The sequence below is a fragment of the Vanessa atalanta genome, chromosome 6 (genome assembly GCF_905147765.1).
Source record: "Vanessa atalanta chromosome 6, ilVanAtal1.2, whole genome shotgun sequence".
NCBI lineage: Eukaryota > Metazoa > Arthropoda > Insecta > Lepidoptera > Nymphalidae > Vanessa > Vanessa atalanta.
The window spans coordinates 6322453-6335897 of NC_061876.1; positions in this window are offsets into that span (position 1 = coordinate 6322453).

Consider the following 13445-nt stretch of genomic DNA (forward strand, 5'->3'; position numbering starts at 1 on the left):
CCAGACAGCCCTACCACCAAGTAGCCTATAGGATTCTTAGCAATCTGATAACATTGCAATGTGTAGTACCTAATATTATGACTTCTTCATACAATAATAATACAAAATTTACTAAGCCCTTTTTTTAATATATGTTTACTATTATTATACAATATATAAAGCTTATAGAAAGTTTAAATTTTCTGACTATACAAAGTGTGAAACATCGTCAACAAATAAATTGGAAATGCATTTATCAATTGTGTGACCACTCAAGGAAGTAGGTAGAAATCTTCAGTTGGTGAGTCGGCTTCACATTAGTAATGGCCCATTACAATGGCAGATATAGTTACCGAGCGGAGCATAGGTGTCGTCGTTCAAGAAGCCGCGAGGGCGCGCGCGCGGTCGTCTCAAGATCAAGGTCGCACGGCAGACGCGCGGCAAGGTCACCTGTTCCCTCCGCCTCGCTGCCCGCGCCCCGCACCTCACACCCCGACCCCAGTCCGCGCGCCTCTAGTGCGCGCAAATATTTGCGACCGTCTGTCCTCCACGACCGATATGCCGAGGTCAGCCCGTCAAACAGACCTTGAAGTAATATCGCCGACTTCTCCAGAATGAAAGACGAACGATTTTTATCGGTCATTTCAACAATACATACTTCAAGTTGTTGTTTGATTCGAGGATGATCCAACTACCGTGACCATTATATCAAACGATGCGGCACTGCCGTCTGCCTGGTTTACTTTCTTACTTATTATGTAGGTAAGAATTTGTAGGCTACCGATTAGAGTACGAGGTTACTCAAATAATTTCTTACAATTACGATAAACACAATTAAATATCATATGATATACGTATGATTATTATTCCTTATAGCAGGAATAATAATCATACGTATGTCTACGCTTAGCAGTCAGTATTACATAAAATCTATAAATATTAATAATAAATTATAATTTATTTAATGTATTGTTTCTTATATTTCTTATTACTTCCTATATTTCACATATTTAAATATTATAACAAGGTCGATAGATAAGTTTATTATATATTTAAATTAAGCAAATGTCATGTGAATGTTACTTTATTTGGGACTACATGTCCTAAATAAAGGAACATTCGAATGACACGTGGCAATTGTATCTAATTATGATAGTAATACTAAATGTTATTGGACTTGAATTCGATAAGTTTTAAACAAAATATATAAGGCACGTAGAAAAACGTACTAGAAAATGTCTATGGTAAATAGATCTCTTCATCATCTTATCATCATCATTCATCATCTTCTCTATTTCATTGAGTCACAACGATAATGTCTTTAAAATATTTTTTTATATATATATTCGATTACCTTCCCTTAAATTAGGCGGTTTGTCAACTGCCAGGCTGTGAATTGAATTGTGACAACTTTAATATAGTTGTCACAATTCTACGTGCACAATCTTCTAAAATAATTGAAGCATATTGTTCTAATATATTTAAGTAAAATAAATTTATTTGTTGTTTTAATACTTACTAAAATGGTTAATTTGATATTTAGGTGTTTGATGTGTACCATTAAAAAATTGATATATAGGCGTTTGTTTTATTACACATTACAAAAAGTAAAAAAACAGTCTGTATATAATTTCCTTGTATTATAAAATTTATAAATAAATGAAATTTCTATTGAAAAATACATAAATTATTTTGAATCAAAAATATTATTGAGTTATTTAGTTATGTACAAGAAATTGTAACAGGAAAATAAAAAACTAAGAGTAAATTGTAATATATATATATATATATACTATGAAAGTTTAAGTTCATATGGAGACTAGCTGTTGCTCGCGGCATTGCTCGCGTGGAAATTCAATATATTAACAGATAAATTTAAAATATTGCATAAATTTAAGACCTCTTTGTATACCACATTTCTGGTTCAACTTTCGCGCACTAGAATCTCCAGACTGCTCGCAGAGCTGACTCTCAAACAGACTATCTAGAACTGTCCATGTGAAAAACAGTCTTCTTTTAGGTTTACTCAAGTAATTTTAAAGGTTTCATCATGTGCTTTATTCATTGTCATGATGACGCGGACTTCCAGAGTAACCTTTATACGAAATGTCAATCCTTACTTCTCCCTTTAGGGGTAGAATATCGAGAAACGTAAATACGTATCTACTCACTTTTAATCAGTAACCCAAAATAAAGTTTCATGATTCTAACCTAAAAAATGACGTACTTACAAACTTTCAACCCTACTTCGACCCCTTAGAGGTAGAAATTCCAATATTCCTTCCCTGTCTTCTTAATAAAACGACCAACTCATCAATCATACGTTCGTGCGATGATGAATCAGTCAGTCAGGACATATTATTTTATATATTTGAAATACATTAAATTATTTTAAAAAACATTACACACTTAACCATGCGTTGGACACACACTCATTTATACATATTGAATTTGTAACATTTATGATTTACGTTCATACTGCTGATGACTAAACAAAGGTGATGTCAAATATAAAATCAGTAACGCGTTTTTTGACATTATTTTGTTTGTTTTTTTAATTATTATAATGCGAAGATATCGTCCTGTTATATGAATAAACACTGGTTATATACCAATATTGAAACAATAATTCTAATTTTAAAACGCGAGACGGAAAACGATATTATTTCTATATTTTTTTTCCACAAAAATGCTTTAAAAACAAAAAGAAGCGTTTTGAAACTTGTCCTGCCGATTATTTTAAAAACATAACCTATTTTTTAGCTCTCCAACAATGTATAACAACTAGGAACTTATTACAAAGCAACCGAAAGAAAATTACTACATAAGACGCTGGTGAAAATTACTATTTATTATTATTTAGATTACGAAATTAGACCACTAGCTACAATAATTGAAAAAAACTTCCGTATAATTCGATATAGTTGTATATTATTTTGATATCTTATCATAAATTTTGTTTAATTTGAACTTTAATTACTTACAAAATTTATTAAGTGTAAAAAAATCTCCTTATTTACATAATTAAAGTTTCTTCTTTAAAAATATGTTAAGCGTTAACGTTTTTAAAATTAATGTATGAATTTGTGACTGTGTTGGTGACAAATTCTGATGTTATCTTTTCAATGAGTATTAATTATATACAAATATGTATATAATATTTAATAGTATCTTATATATCTACACATTGACAGAGTGGTAATGAATGAAGTGTTAAGTTATCACTTTAGGAAATGAACAATGGTATCCGTGTTGTGAATCTTAAATAATGACAAAGTTATGCATTACAATAATTAAATGATTGTATCATTGTTAAGGATAATAAAATTATCAATTATTTTTATTTCCTGGTGTCATTTCAGTACAAGCAAAATGCCCTTGCAACTGAAAGCTATAAACCACGTATCGTAGTTGTTTAAATTTACTTCTCTGTTTATACAACTGCTCAGTCGTTAAGGACACCGTCCATTATTCACAAGGATTTCAATTGAAAAAAAAAACAATCGGTATCTTTAGTTAAAGGTCATATAAGAATAGTGAAGGCGACTAACTTCATATTGTTTTGCCTTGATACATGATATTTTGACGAACACAGTTAGATAGTTAGTTAGTCATGATAATATTAAGAAATGAAACGATAATATAGTTTTTTATATTAATCAAATCCTCTTAATTTCTGCTTTTTTCTTACAAATATTATAAATGCGAAAGTTTGGATGGTTGGATGTTTGTTAATCAAACATGTCAGAACCGCTGAATGGATCTGAATGAAATTTGGCACAGATGTAGATTTAGTTTGGAATAACACAGAATTTACTTTGTATACCGAAAAAATGTAACTAACACCTACCAGACAACGTAGCCATAAGGCGGAAATTAGTACAAAATATATGTAACGTTGACAAAAATCTATAGCTTATAAACCTACAATTATTTTTCTATGTAAATTTAATATATAGGTTACGTTATACAATTTCATAATTATATTAGCAATAAAAAAATGTATTCTTGCAATCAGTAAAACTAAGTTACATTAATCTATGCGTCATACAACCGGAATTTCCGCCTTTAAATTAAATGTCGCGTCAGTTGGATCGCGTGGTAAAGAGCTCAATCTACTTTTTTATTATATGTACAATCGATGTTTTTGTCTAGACATTATTTTTGTCTTTACGGCCTCTCGTTATAAGCCTCTGTGGAGATTTGAACACGAGGCATCGGGGCCAAGGTTTCTATGAATTATGGAGTTTATGGTGTTATTCGGGCGCGGATATGTGTCAGTATTAATGCTTCGCGGCCGATCCGATGATTATAGCAACTGAAGGTCCCGTCAGTCTTGGGGAGGTTACTCTCCTATAATTAATTTCCGGATATTTTTAATTAAGAGCACAAAATAACATCCTTTATTTTTTCTTAATTTTGTGTTTTAATTTATTAGGTTATTATTTGAATTGGTATTTTATAATTAAACAGTGATACGAGTATATTACTCATTTTGTAGATAAACGCTTTGTGAATAGCTGGACGGAATCTAATAAAAATTGGCCTTGATTACGTTTGGTATTTCACGAATCCACTTTACTATTGAACCTTTCTTTCCGGTACTTATTTTATTAACTATTCATATAAAAAATATGAATTTTAGGTTATACCGAGAGCGGAAATGGACGGTTAAGGTCTAGTTATAAATAGATTGTGTTCAATTTAGTTTATTTGCTAAATTATATTTGTTTCGTGTAATAAGATATCCATTTTCAATATATGTATATTATAAACTGAAAGTACATTTATTCACCTCAAAATTAGGTATTTAGACAATCGATCCTATGATGATCAAATTGAAAATGGAGAAAATTATAATAAAATAATATTACACTTCATTGTACAAAAACAAAGGAAACTGTTCATCTATACGCTTTTAAAACGAAAGGCGAGCAAGCGAGGCGCACGGCCGCGTCGGCGTCGTTCGGTTCTAAATGAGGTCAGTGGAACACGAAGCATTACACTTGACCTCTTTTCGAGTCCTTACCTCCGCCAGACCTTCACACTTTTTACAACGCTTTTACGAGCTAGGTCGGGCCAATTAAGTTTCGACGAACGGTCGTAGTAACAATGACGCCCCCGGCCCTGGCTCCATGCGGCAGATGCAGTGCGCTCGACGGTCAACGCGCGTACGCAGCCGGCCAGTCGCGCACTCTTGACACACATTCGGATTTCCATTCAATGTCTCTAAAGTTATTTTTTGTTGATTACATATCTATGAGTCAATGCCTTTACGTACAAATATAAATACAAATTGATAAAAAATATATTGTGATTTTAAGTTTTTTTTTAATGAAACATCTATTTTAGAATTTAATTAAACCAATTACAGAATGATTAAAACATACACAACGTATGTAATAATCGAAATAAACGTAATATTAGAACAATAAAGCGACTGTGGAATGTTTTATGAGCCATTATTACAATAAGAACGTTGACCTCATTTTCGGCGTTTGAACCACATCTTAATTCTACTAATATATTAACCTTTTCTGCAACCATTTTTTCTATTTACCACCAAGTAAATAGAAGGTTCTCGTTACATTTCACCTATTATGCACATATTCTACCAATGAACAGCTAAACTTAGTATTGTTGTGTTCTGGTTGGAAGGGCGAGTGAACCAGTGTAAGCATAGATATTTTCTATCAATTAAAATAACTTTCAAAGTTCCAATAAAACCAAATAAAACACAACTTAGTCTTTTATTGCTTATACCAACCCTTCAAACATAGAGTGTGTGATGTTACTTCGTACATTGTCTAGAGTTACAATGTAATAAAATAAAAATACAAGGAAATTTCAGAGAATCTTTTCCGGCTTCATTGATCTTAATGGCTATTTTAAATAGCGATTAAGACCTTAACATTTTTGGCTTGCAAGTGAAAAAAAACTGAGTAGACATATTTTATTCTATTGACAAACACAAAAATAAACAAATAATACACATCACAAAATTATAATAAAATCTCGGGTGCAATTTCTTAAAATGATTAAGGAAATGGAAAGTGTTCTTAGAAAGGACAATTAAGTAAATATATTTTTTAAAACCTTTGCTTATTAATAGATAAGTAATATATGATATACTTACTTAAGTAGGTACTATATCATATATCAGAAACATGATTAATATAGAAACTGCTTTAAGTTGTAATTTTATTGTAAAATATAGATCAAAATTTTCCAATAGCTTTTAGGTTCTAATTTAGGTAAATTTAGTTGCCATGGTCAAAATAACATTATTGTCACATCCAACAAACAGTTTCGAAGTGTCGATTTTTTTGGTTGCACGTTATATTTGTAGAAGACTGAAACCAGCTTGGAACACATAATAAGATTATTTTAATAAAACTAGTTTTTAACGGATTTAATCGCGTAAATTAATTATTTTAACATCCCGACGTTTCGAGCACTTTGCAGTGTTCGTGGTCACGGGCAGACTAAATTAATCCGTTAAAAACTAGTTTTATTTCAATGTGTAATAATCGCGAAAATCTAAGACAACATTAAGATTATTTTAATTACTAGATCCAATACATCACCAACTATAATTCAATCGAGATAGAGATAGATAAATTGTAATCTGCAGAATTAAAAAAAATATGTAAATGATATTTGTTGCAATTTTATTGTTACAATCTTTACTCAAAATCGAGCACGTATTGTAATTATCTTATCCACGTGGAATATTAGGTGATACTTTAAATAATTTTTAAGTCTTTTATAGAATATTTTTTTTGTTTCAATATTTTATTATTGTTATTGTATTTTTAGTAGCATAAATACCAAACTTACTATACTTAATTAATTTTTGAAAAAAGAAAAGATAAAAACAAGAAAAAAATAGAGTTATAAAATGTTGGTATTCTTTAAGGTTCTGTAAGGTGTATAAGTGTATCTATTATCTATACAAAGATCGGTTTTAGTATGAAGGAAATTTTCGTTTTGAGGGTACTTGTGTGTTTTCAATGAAAACACGATTGTGATTAAATTAACGATAAAAATGACATAAAACTGCTTAATTATAAACATTAAGCCACTATTTATCGAAATAATTTTCAAATATAATTAAACAGTCAGCCTTTGTTATGAAGAACCTGATTGATGCCAAAACAATAACTTTTATAAAGATCAGTTAAACTATGATAAAATCATTATCATCATTACATAGTATAAATTAAAGTTGCTTACCGCTGTCTGTCCCTATGTATGCTTAGATCTTTAAAATTACACAACGGATTTTGATGCGTTTTTTTCAATAGATAGATTGATTCAAGAGGAAGGTTTATAAGTATAATAAATGCACAATATAGTAGAGAAACACTGATTATTTTAGAGGTTTGTAAGTGATGTCATAATAAACACATTTTTTGCGTTTACATCGCACAGGCTGAACCCTACGAGATAGATAATGTACTACAATATTGTACACCTTAAAAAGGTCTTCAAAAAAGTCCACATGGTATATATCTGTCTCTTAAGGATAACCCACAATAACCATTTTTTATCCTTTACTTTTTACAATAAATAATATTTTATAATAAATAAGCTTATTTTCGAAGCGTTTTTAAGCAATACAACATTAATCCTTATCTAATTAGTACCTTAAATTCATTGAGTATTTCATATAGATCAATAAGGCCCCTTATAACATGTAATTTAAATGAATATTTTTGAAAATATTATAGATATAAAACGCAGTGACATAGCGGTTTGTATTGTCTAATAACTGAAAAACTGTGAAGTGTGAACGTTGTAAGACGAAGTGCGAAGCCGGGGTGGGTCGCTAGTTACTTATAAAAACAGTTCTATGTACTATGTCTTGATGTTAACGAGTTTCTATGTGATGACCTTTACTTATTCTTGTCATAAAAAATATGACAAGAATAAGTAAAGGTATAAGTAAAAGTAAAACTAAACTTTTGTAACAGCCAATAAATATCTCACTGCAGGACAGTGGTCTCCCTTCTTGAGGAGATGGGTTTGGAGCTTGCACCACGCTGTCACAATTCCGGTTCGTGTTTATATATTAAAGAATTTTATCCAATTAGTTTGCTACTGAAATTAAATACACATAAAGTACATGAAAACACAGGGGGGCTTACCCCTAGGGTGGATAAAAAAAGTGCAAAAATATCATCATACGTCCGAAAATACAAGATAATTTTTCAAAAACCTTATACTTGTTAAAATAAATCTTTAATAACAACGTCTACGACATACTTTATTTCATTCAATTAATTTTCTAGATATTAATAAAATAAGTTTACACGTTCAATACTCCTTTTACAGTGACATACCTCTTATCCTAACGAGGTACTCATGTCGTCGATATTTGTCGTAGTAATGTTATTCTTTAAATTTATTCCCAAAATATATCTATATATATTTCTTGTATGAGATACAAGTTTTTACATTTATATTAAAAGTCATTCATATTGTTAGCTTCTAAATGTTTTAAATTTATATCTCAAATCCAGACTAATTTTACATTAGTACACCTCAAAATCTTTTTTTAAATGAAAATGCAATTTAAAATAAATTAATATAATTAATTCCTCGATATATATATTTTTAAATGATTTTTCTCCTATAATAAAGCAATTTCGGTAGAACTTATTTTTAAATAAGTATATATAATATACTTATATATACTTATTTAAAATGAAAAAGAGGAAAAAATAACTGTGTACTAAGTTAAAAATAATATGTTTGACATATTATTTTTAACTTAGTACACAGTTATTTGCATTGTCCACATTATTTGCATTTAGGTTTAAGAGATTCTTGTATTACATGAATGTCTTTTCGTAGTTTTCAAATGAACAATTAAAATACCTGTTAAAATAGAGAAATGGCAATTTTGATTGAGTTAGTTTTTCTTTTTATTTTCCAGTTGTCTTCATTGAAAAGGTGTTATTGGCCTGCCAACTCAATTTGTCTTCGATCATCTTTTTCACCATATTTACAAATGATATTTATTGAAGTCCAAAATTTCTACAACGGAACTGTACTGAATTCAAACAACTGACAATTTGAGGGTAGTGATTACCCTTTGGTTCATAAATAGAGGCAATATTCGTAAATTAACAATAATATTTAACTTCCCATATTTTTTTTCAATTATGAACAGTTTATTGTATAATGTTGGTTAAGACTTAGTTATAGGTGAAAATAAATAAATTCTTACAAATACTAAATAATAATCAAATGTTATATGTAATTACATTAAGTAATTGTGTGATTTCTCTGCATAAGTCTTAAAAACTAAAATTAAATAAAAGTTTCAGAAAATGAAATAAATAATAATAACATTTCAAAATGAGTGATCTACAAATCCTCCATGGAAACTTCGACGTGTCATTCTTACAAGCGAAATGAAAACGCATCCATTTTATTTCATTTCTCTAGATGTGTACGACAATGTGTAATGACACTTGGACTAATGTTTGACTTAATGGTTTGCCCAGAATGTATGGAATATATATTTTGACGTATAAAAATAGACATTAGTATGAGATTGGCTTTATAACAGTATTATTTATATAAAGACATTCAAAAATGTTGGAATGGTTCCATGAAATTTACACAACTTAATTTGCGTGACCGTTTAACGATATCTTTCTTTTTTTGTTTCTGTAAGTTTTTAAATAGTTCCCATTTTAAAAATATGTTTTTCGGGAATATGTGTTATTTTAATATTTAATAAAACAAAATAATAATGTCTACCGTAGACATTATTATTTTGTTTTATTAAATCATCTCATTATTTAGATTTGTATATTTTTATTTCGTTTCGTCTATCCATTCAATCAGAAGACATCGCGTGATTAAATTACAGTCACTTGGGCTTGTTCACCCGACCGATTTTGGTTACGAAGGCTAATTTCAACGGAGAATAATCCAACCATGCCAGCTACGCAAAATATGTTATAGTGCTCATGTGTGTGCACAAACACAAATACACGAATACAATGCAATCAGAGAGAGTTCGTTTGAAGGACTGAATAATTTTGCTTTGCAAGGCATGCGAGTGTTAACACTGCCAACTGGAAAAATTCGGGCTGCCACCGGGAATATTTGGCGGAAGCACCCCGTAACTTTTAGCAGCTCTAAAATCTAGCCACTAGACCTAGACTAAATCTAATGTTTGTATCATAGGTATTGCATTTATTATTTTACTTGCATTTGCCAGCCTTCAAAATAATATTGCTACTAATTACAGAAAAAAATTAATTACTAAATATGCTAATTATATTTAATTTGTGACAACTGACAATTGTCTTTACCAAAAAAACAATGTGTTATAAGTTATATTATCCCATTGTTATATTTAAATGCCGACAGCGAACGTAAGAAAAACTCTTAGCATATACGAGTACGATGGATACTATATATTAATACACACTCTGACACTTCGGTTCCTAGTAAACAAGGTCGGGGTGACCTTGGTGGTAAATTGTATTTTTATTATTATTTTTACAGTAAAATATCACAACGACAAACAAGGAAGTCCTCGGGTATTTTGCGAAGCGATTAATTGAACTTTATGTAGATGTGTTATTTTACTGCCGTTTAGTTTTCAGGGTCACTACAATCTAGCGACGCAAGGAATGATTCAGGCAGGAACTGATTGAGGCTCGTAAGCTCCCAGCCAATGACGTTTGGACTAATAGACTTATTATGATTCAGTAGGTAGCGGCAGATGTTTGTCATTATGAAGTGTGGATATCGTAACAGATGTAGTGAGTAATGTTTGCAATACATTACATGAGTTCTTATTAATAGGTGCGACTAAATAACCCACAGGTTCGGTCTCTCAGATAAATATCCTTACTAATATCCAAAGTCTGTACTGTCTGTCAGTGATGGTTTCACGGCTAAGCCGCTGGACTGATTTTGATGAAGTTTGGAACGGAGTAAGTTTGAACCCTAAGAAAGGAATTCGGCTACTTTTATATTTTATGTAATTCACCCTTCAAGGGTTAAAATTGGCGATGAAGATCTGAAAGTTCTGCAATTTGTATGCAGTGATTTAAAGAAACCGTATTTCACCAAAAAAAGATATATTTTTTTTATACTTACGCATAAAATATTTCGACAAATTTATAAGTAACAAGGAACGCAAATATTATATTCTAAGAACATCAATTATTTGTTGAATGCACAATATCGCCTTTATGTTACTTATTTATACTGAATACGAATAACACTTTATTGTTCCCAGTTCTAAGTACGTTTTTTATATTTTATACTTTCCAACACAGTATATCACAATAATTATGTTAGCTTTTGTTTGTAAGCAAAACTTTTAACAATACACGATTTGAAAAAACCAAATAAAAAAAATCAGTCAAGATTAAAGGCCGACTTCTATATAATAGGTATATATTAAATTAACGCTAACTCAATATATATATTATCGACTAAGCGAAGCCTAAAAAGAGAAAAAATATCAAGGGTAGAACAATTGGCAAACTCTTAGAGGCCAAGGTTTTCTAGAAGCTGTAAACTGTATTACTGTCTGACTTTGCTATTGAAAATACTCTTTTGAAAAATACATTATTAAATTACGATATAAGTCTTCATGAAATTTTATTTATTTCATATTTGAATGCTTAAACTATTGCTTTACTAATTTGAATGCCTCTAAAAAATTACCGTTCACATTATATTAATTGTACGATTATCAATTCATTAAACATGAATAAGGATTTTAATTGATAGGCATTATCTTATTCTTTTATTAAAAAAATAATAGTTTATTACTGGAATATGTATATTCTGTAAACTTAGACAAAAATAACTTGTATTTGTAACTGCGGAATGCAATGTAAATAGTTAAAACAGTAAGTTTTATTTCATCATGCTTAACTTAGACATTTTTATACTAATAGAATTGATGATCTTATCATCTACAGTTTATTACCAGTTGACAGTAACAGTGTAAAAACAAAATTAGACTAAGGATAATCGTTGTCTGGATCTGATAAAATAGATCATAAAGTAAATTAAATTATAGCTAATAATATGAATCATAGAGTATTTATAGAAGGATAACTCTCGATTATTCGAAAGCGGATTATCCGCGACCCTTTCCTGTATCGAATTTCTAGCATAAATTGATTAATAATAAATAATCAGAATAAACTATGAATCACCCAATACGTTTTATCGGTATCTTTGTTAAAATGGCAGAAAATAATATAAGTTCTAACAATAAGTTCTTTAATCGCTTGTATTATTCATATCTATATTAATAATTTCGTGCAGGTCTATGATAGACCCGATCCAAACCTGTCCACAACAACAAATCGCAATTTTAAATTATAGATTTGAATATTAAATCCATAAAATTCAATTGCATGAAGTTCAACGGGCGTCCATGTTTGACGTACGTTCAGTAAGTGTGTTCCAAATAATAATTTAATGCAGTGGTACGGTAAAGTCAATGGAAACTTATCCAAAAGAAATTATTTATAAATGTTAAGCCGCATTTATTTATCATGGATGTATGCTAAGATTAGTATTGCATTTTAGTGTATTTAAAACGCGAAAAGTGTTTTCGTTCTACTTTTATCCTATCAGATTATCCCCGTTTCGCTAATTATTAATTTCACTGTTGAGTATGATCATATTATAAATGTATCTAGAGCTATTTATAAATCGTAATTATTTTCCTTTCTATAGTAAAATTTCAATAAAATGATTAGTTACACACAGTTTAATTTTAACATTTTTTTAGCCAGTTTTCATGAGAAAATAGCCTAAATAATATTTGCGTTGTTAATGCTTGTTTAATGTGACAAGTGTGATAAGGTAAGGGCGCTGCTCCGACGCGACGCGCCGACTCTATCGTTCAAGATTAAGGTCGACCGATCTATGTATGTATGTATCGCATCCTAAGGTTGCTTGGAGCATGTTTACCTCTTGTCTGCACACGATACTCGCACACACTCAAACTATTTACTTTGTTTTACTTTCAAATTAATTACAACATTAGTAGATTCGATGACGTCATAGTGCACACATGCACGGTTGCTATTAATGATGAAATAGAGTTTATTTCTTAGTAAATACCATAATAACATCTATGTATTTACCTATACACATATATGCTAAAATAATTTTAATAATCAACCAAGTAATGCTTACCTAATTGTTTTTTAAAGATTTTTATAAAATTAAATAAGTATCATATTTATTCCAAAATTATCTTTTATAGAAAAACATTTATCAGGTAAATTAATAGTAATCATAACTGATTTTACATGTGTATATTATTTATTGAAACATAGAGATGCTGTGAATCTTATAAAGAAATCTGTCAATATATTACAACATACTTTCTAAGTTCTGCAGCTTTTAATATTACCAAATAAAATGTCTTGTTAATAGACTAGACTTTTTGTATGAATAAA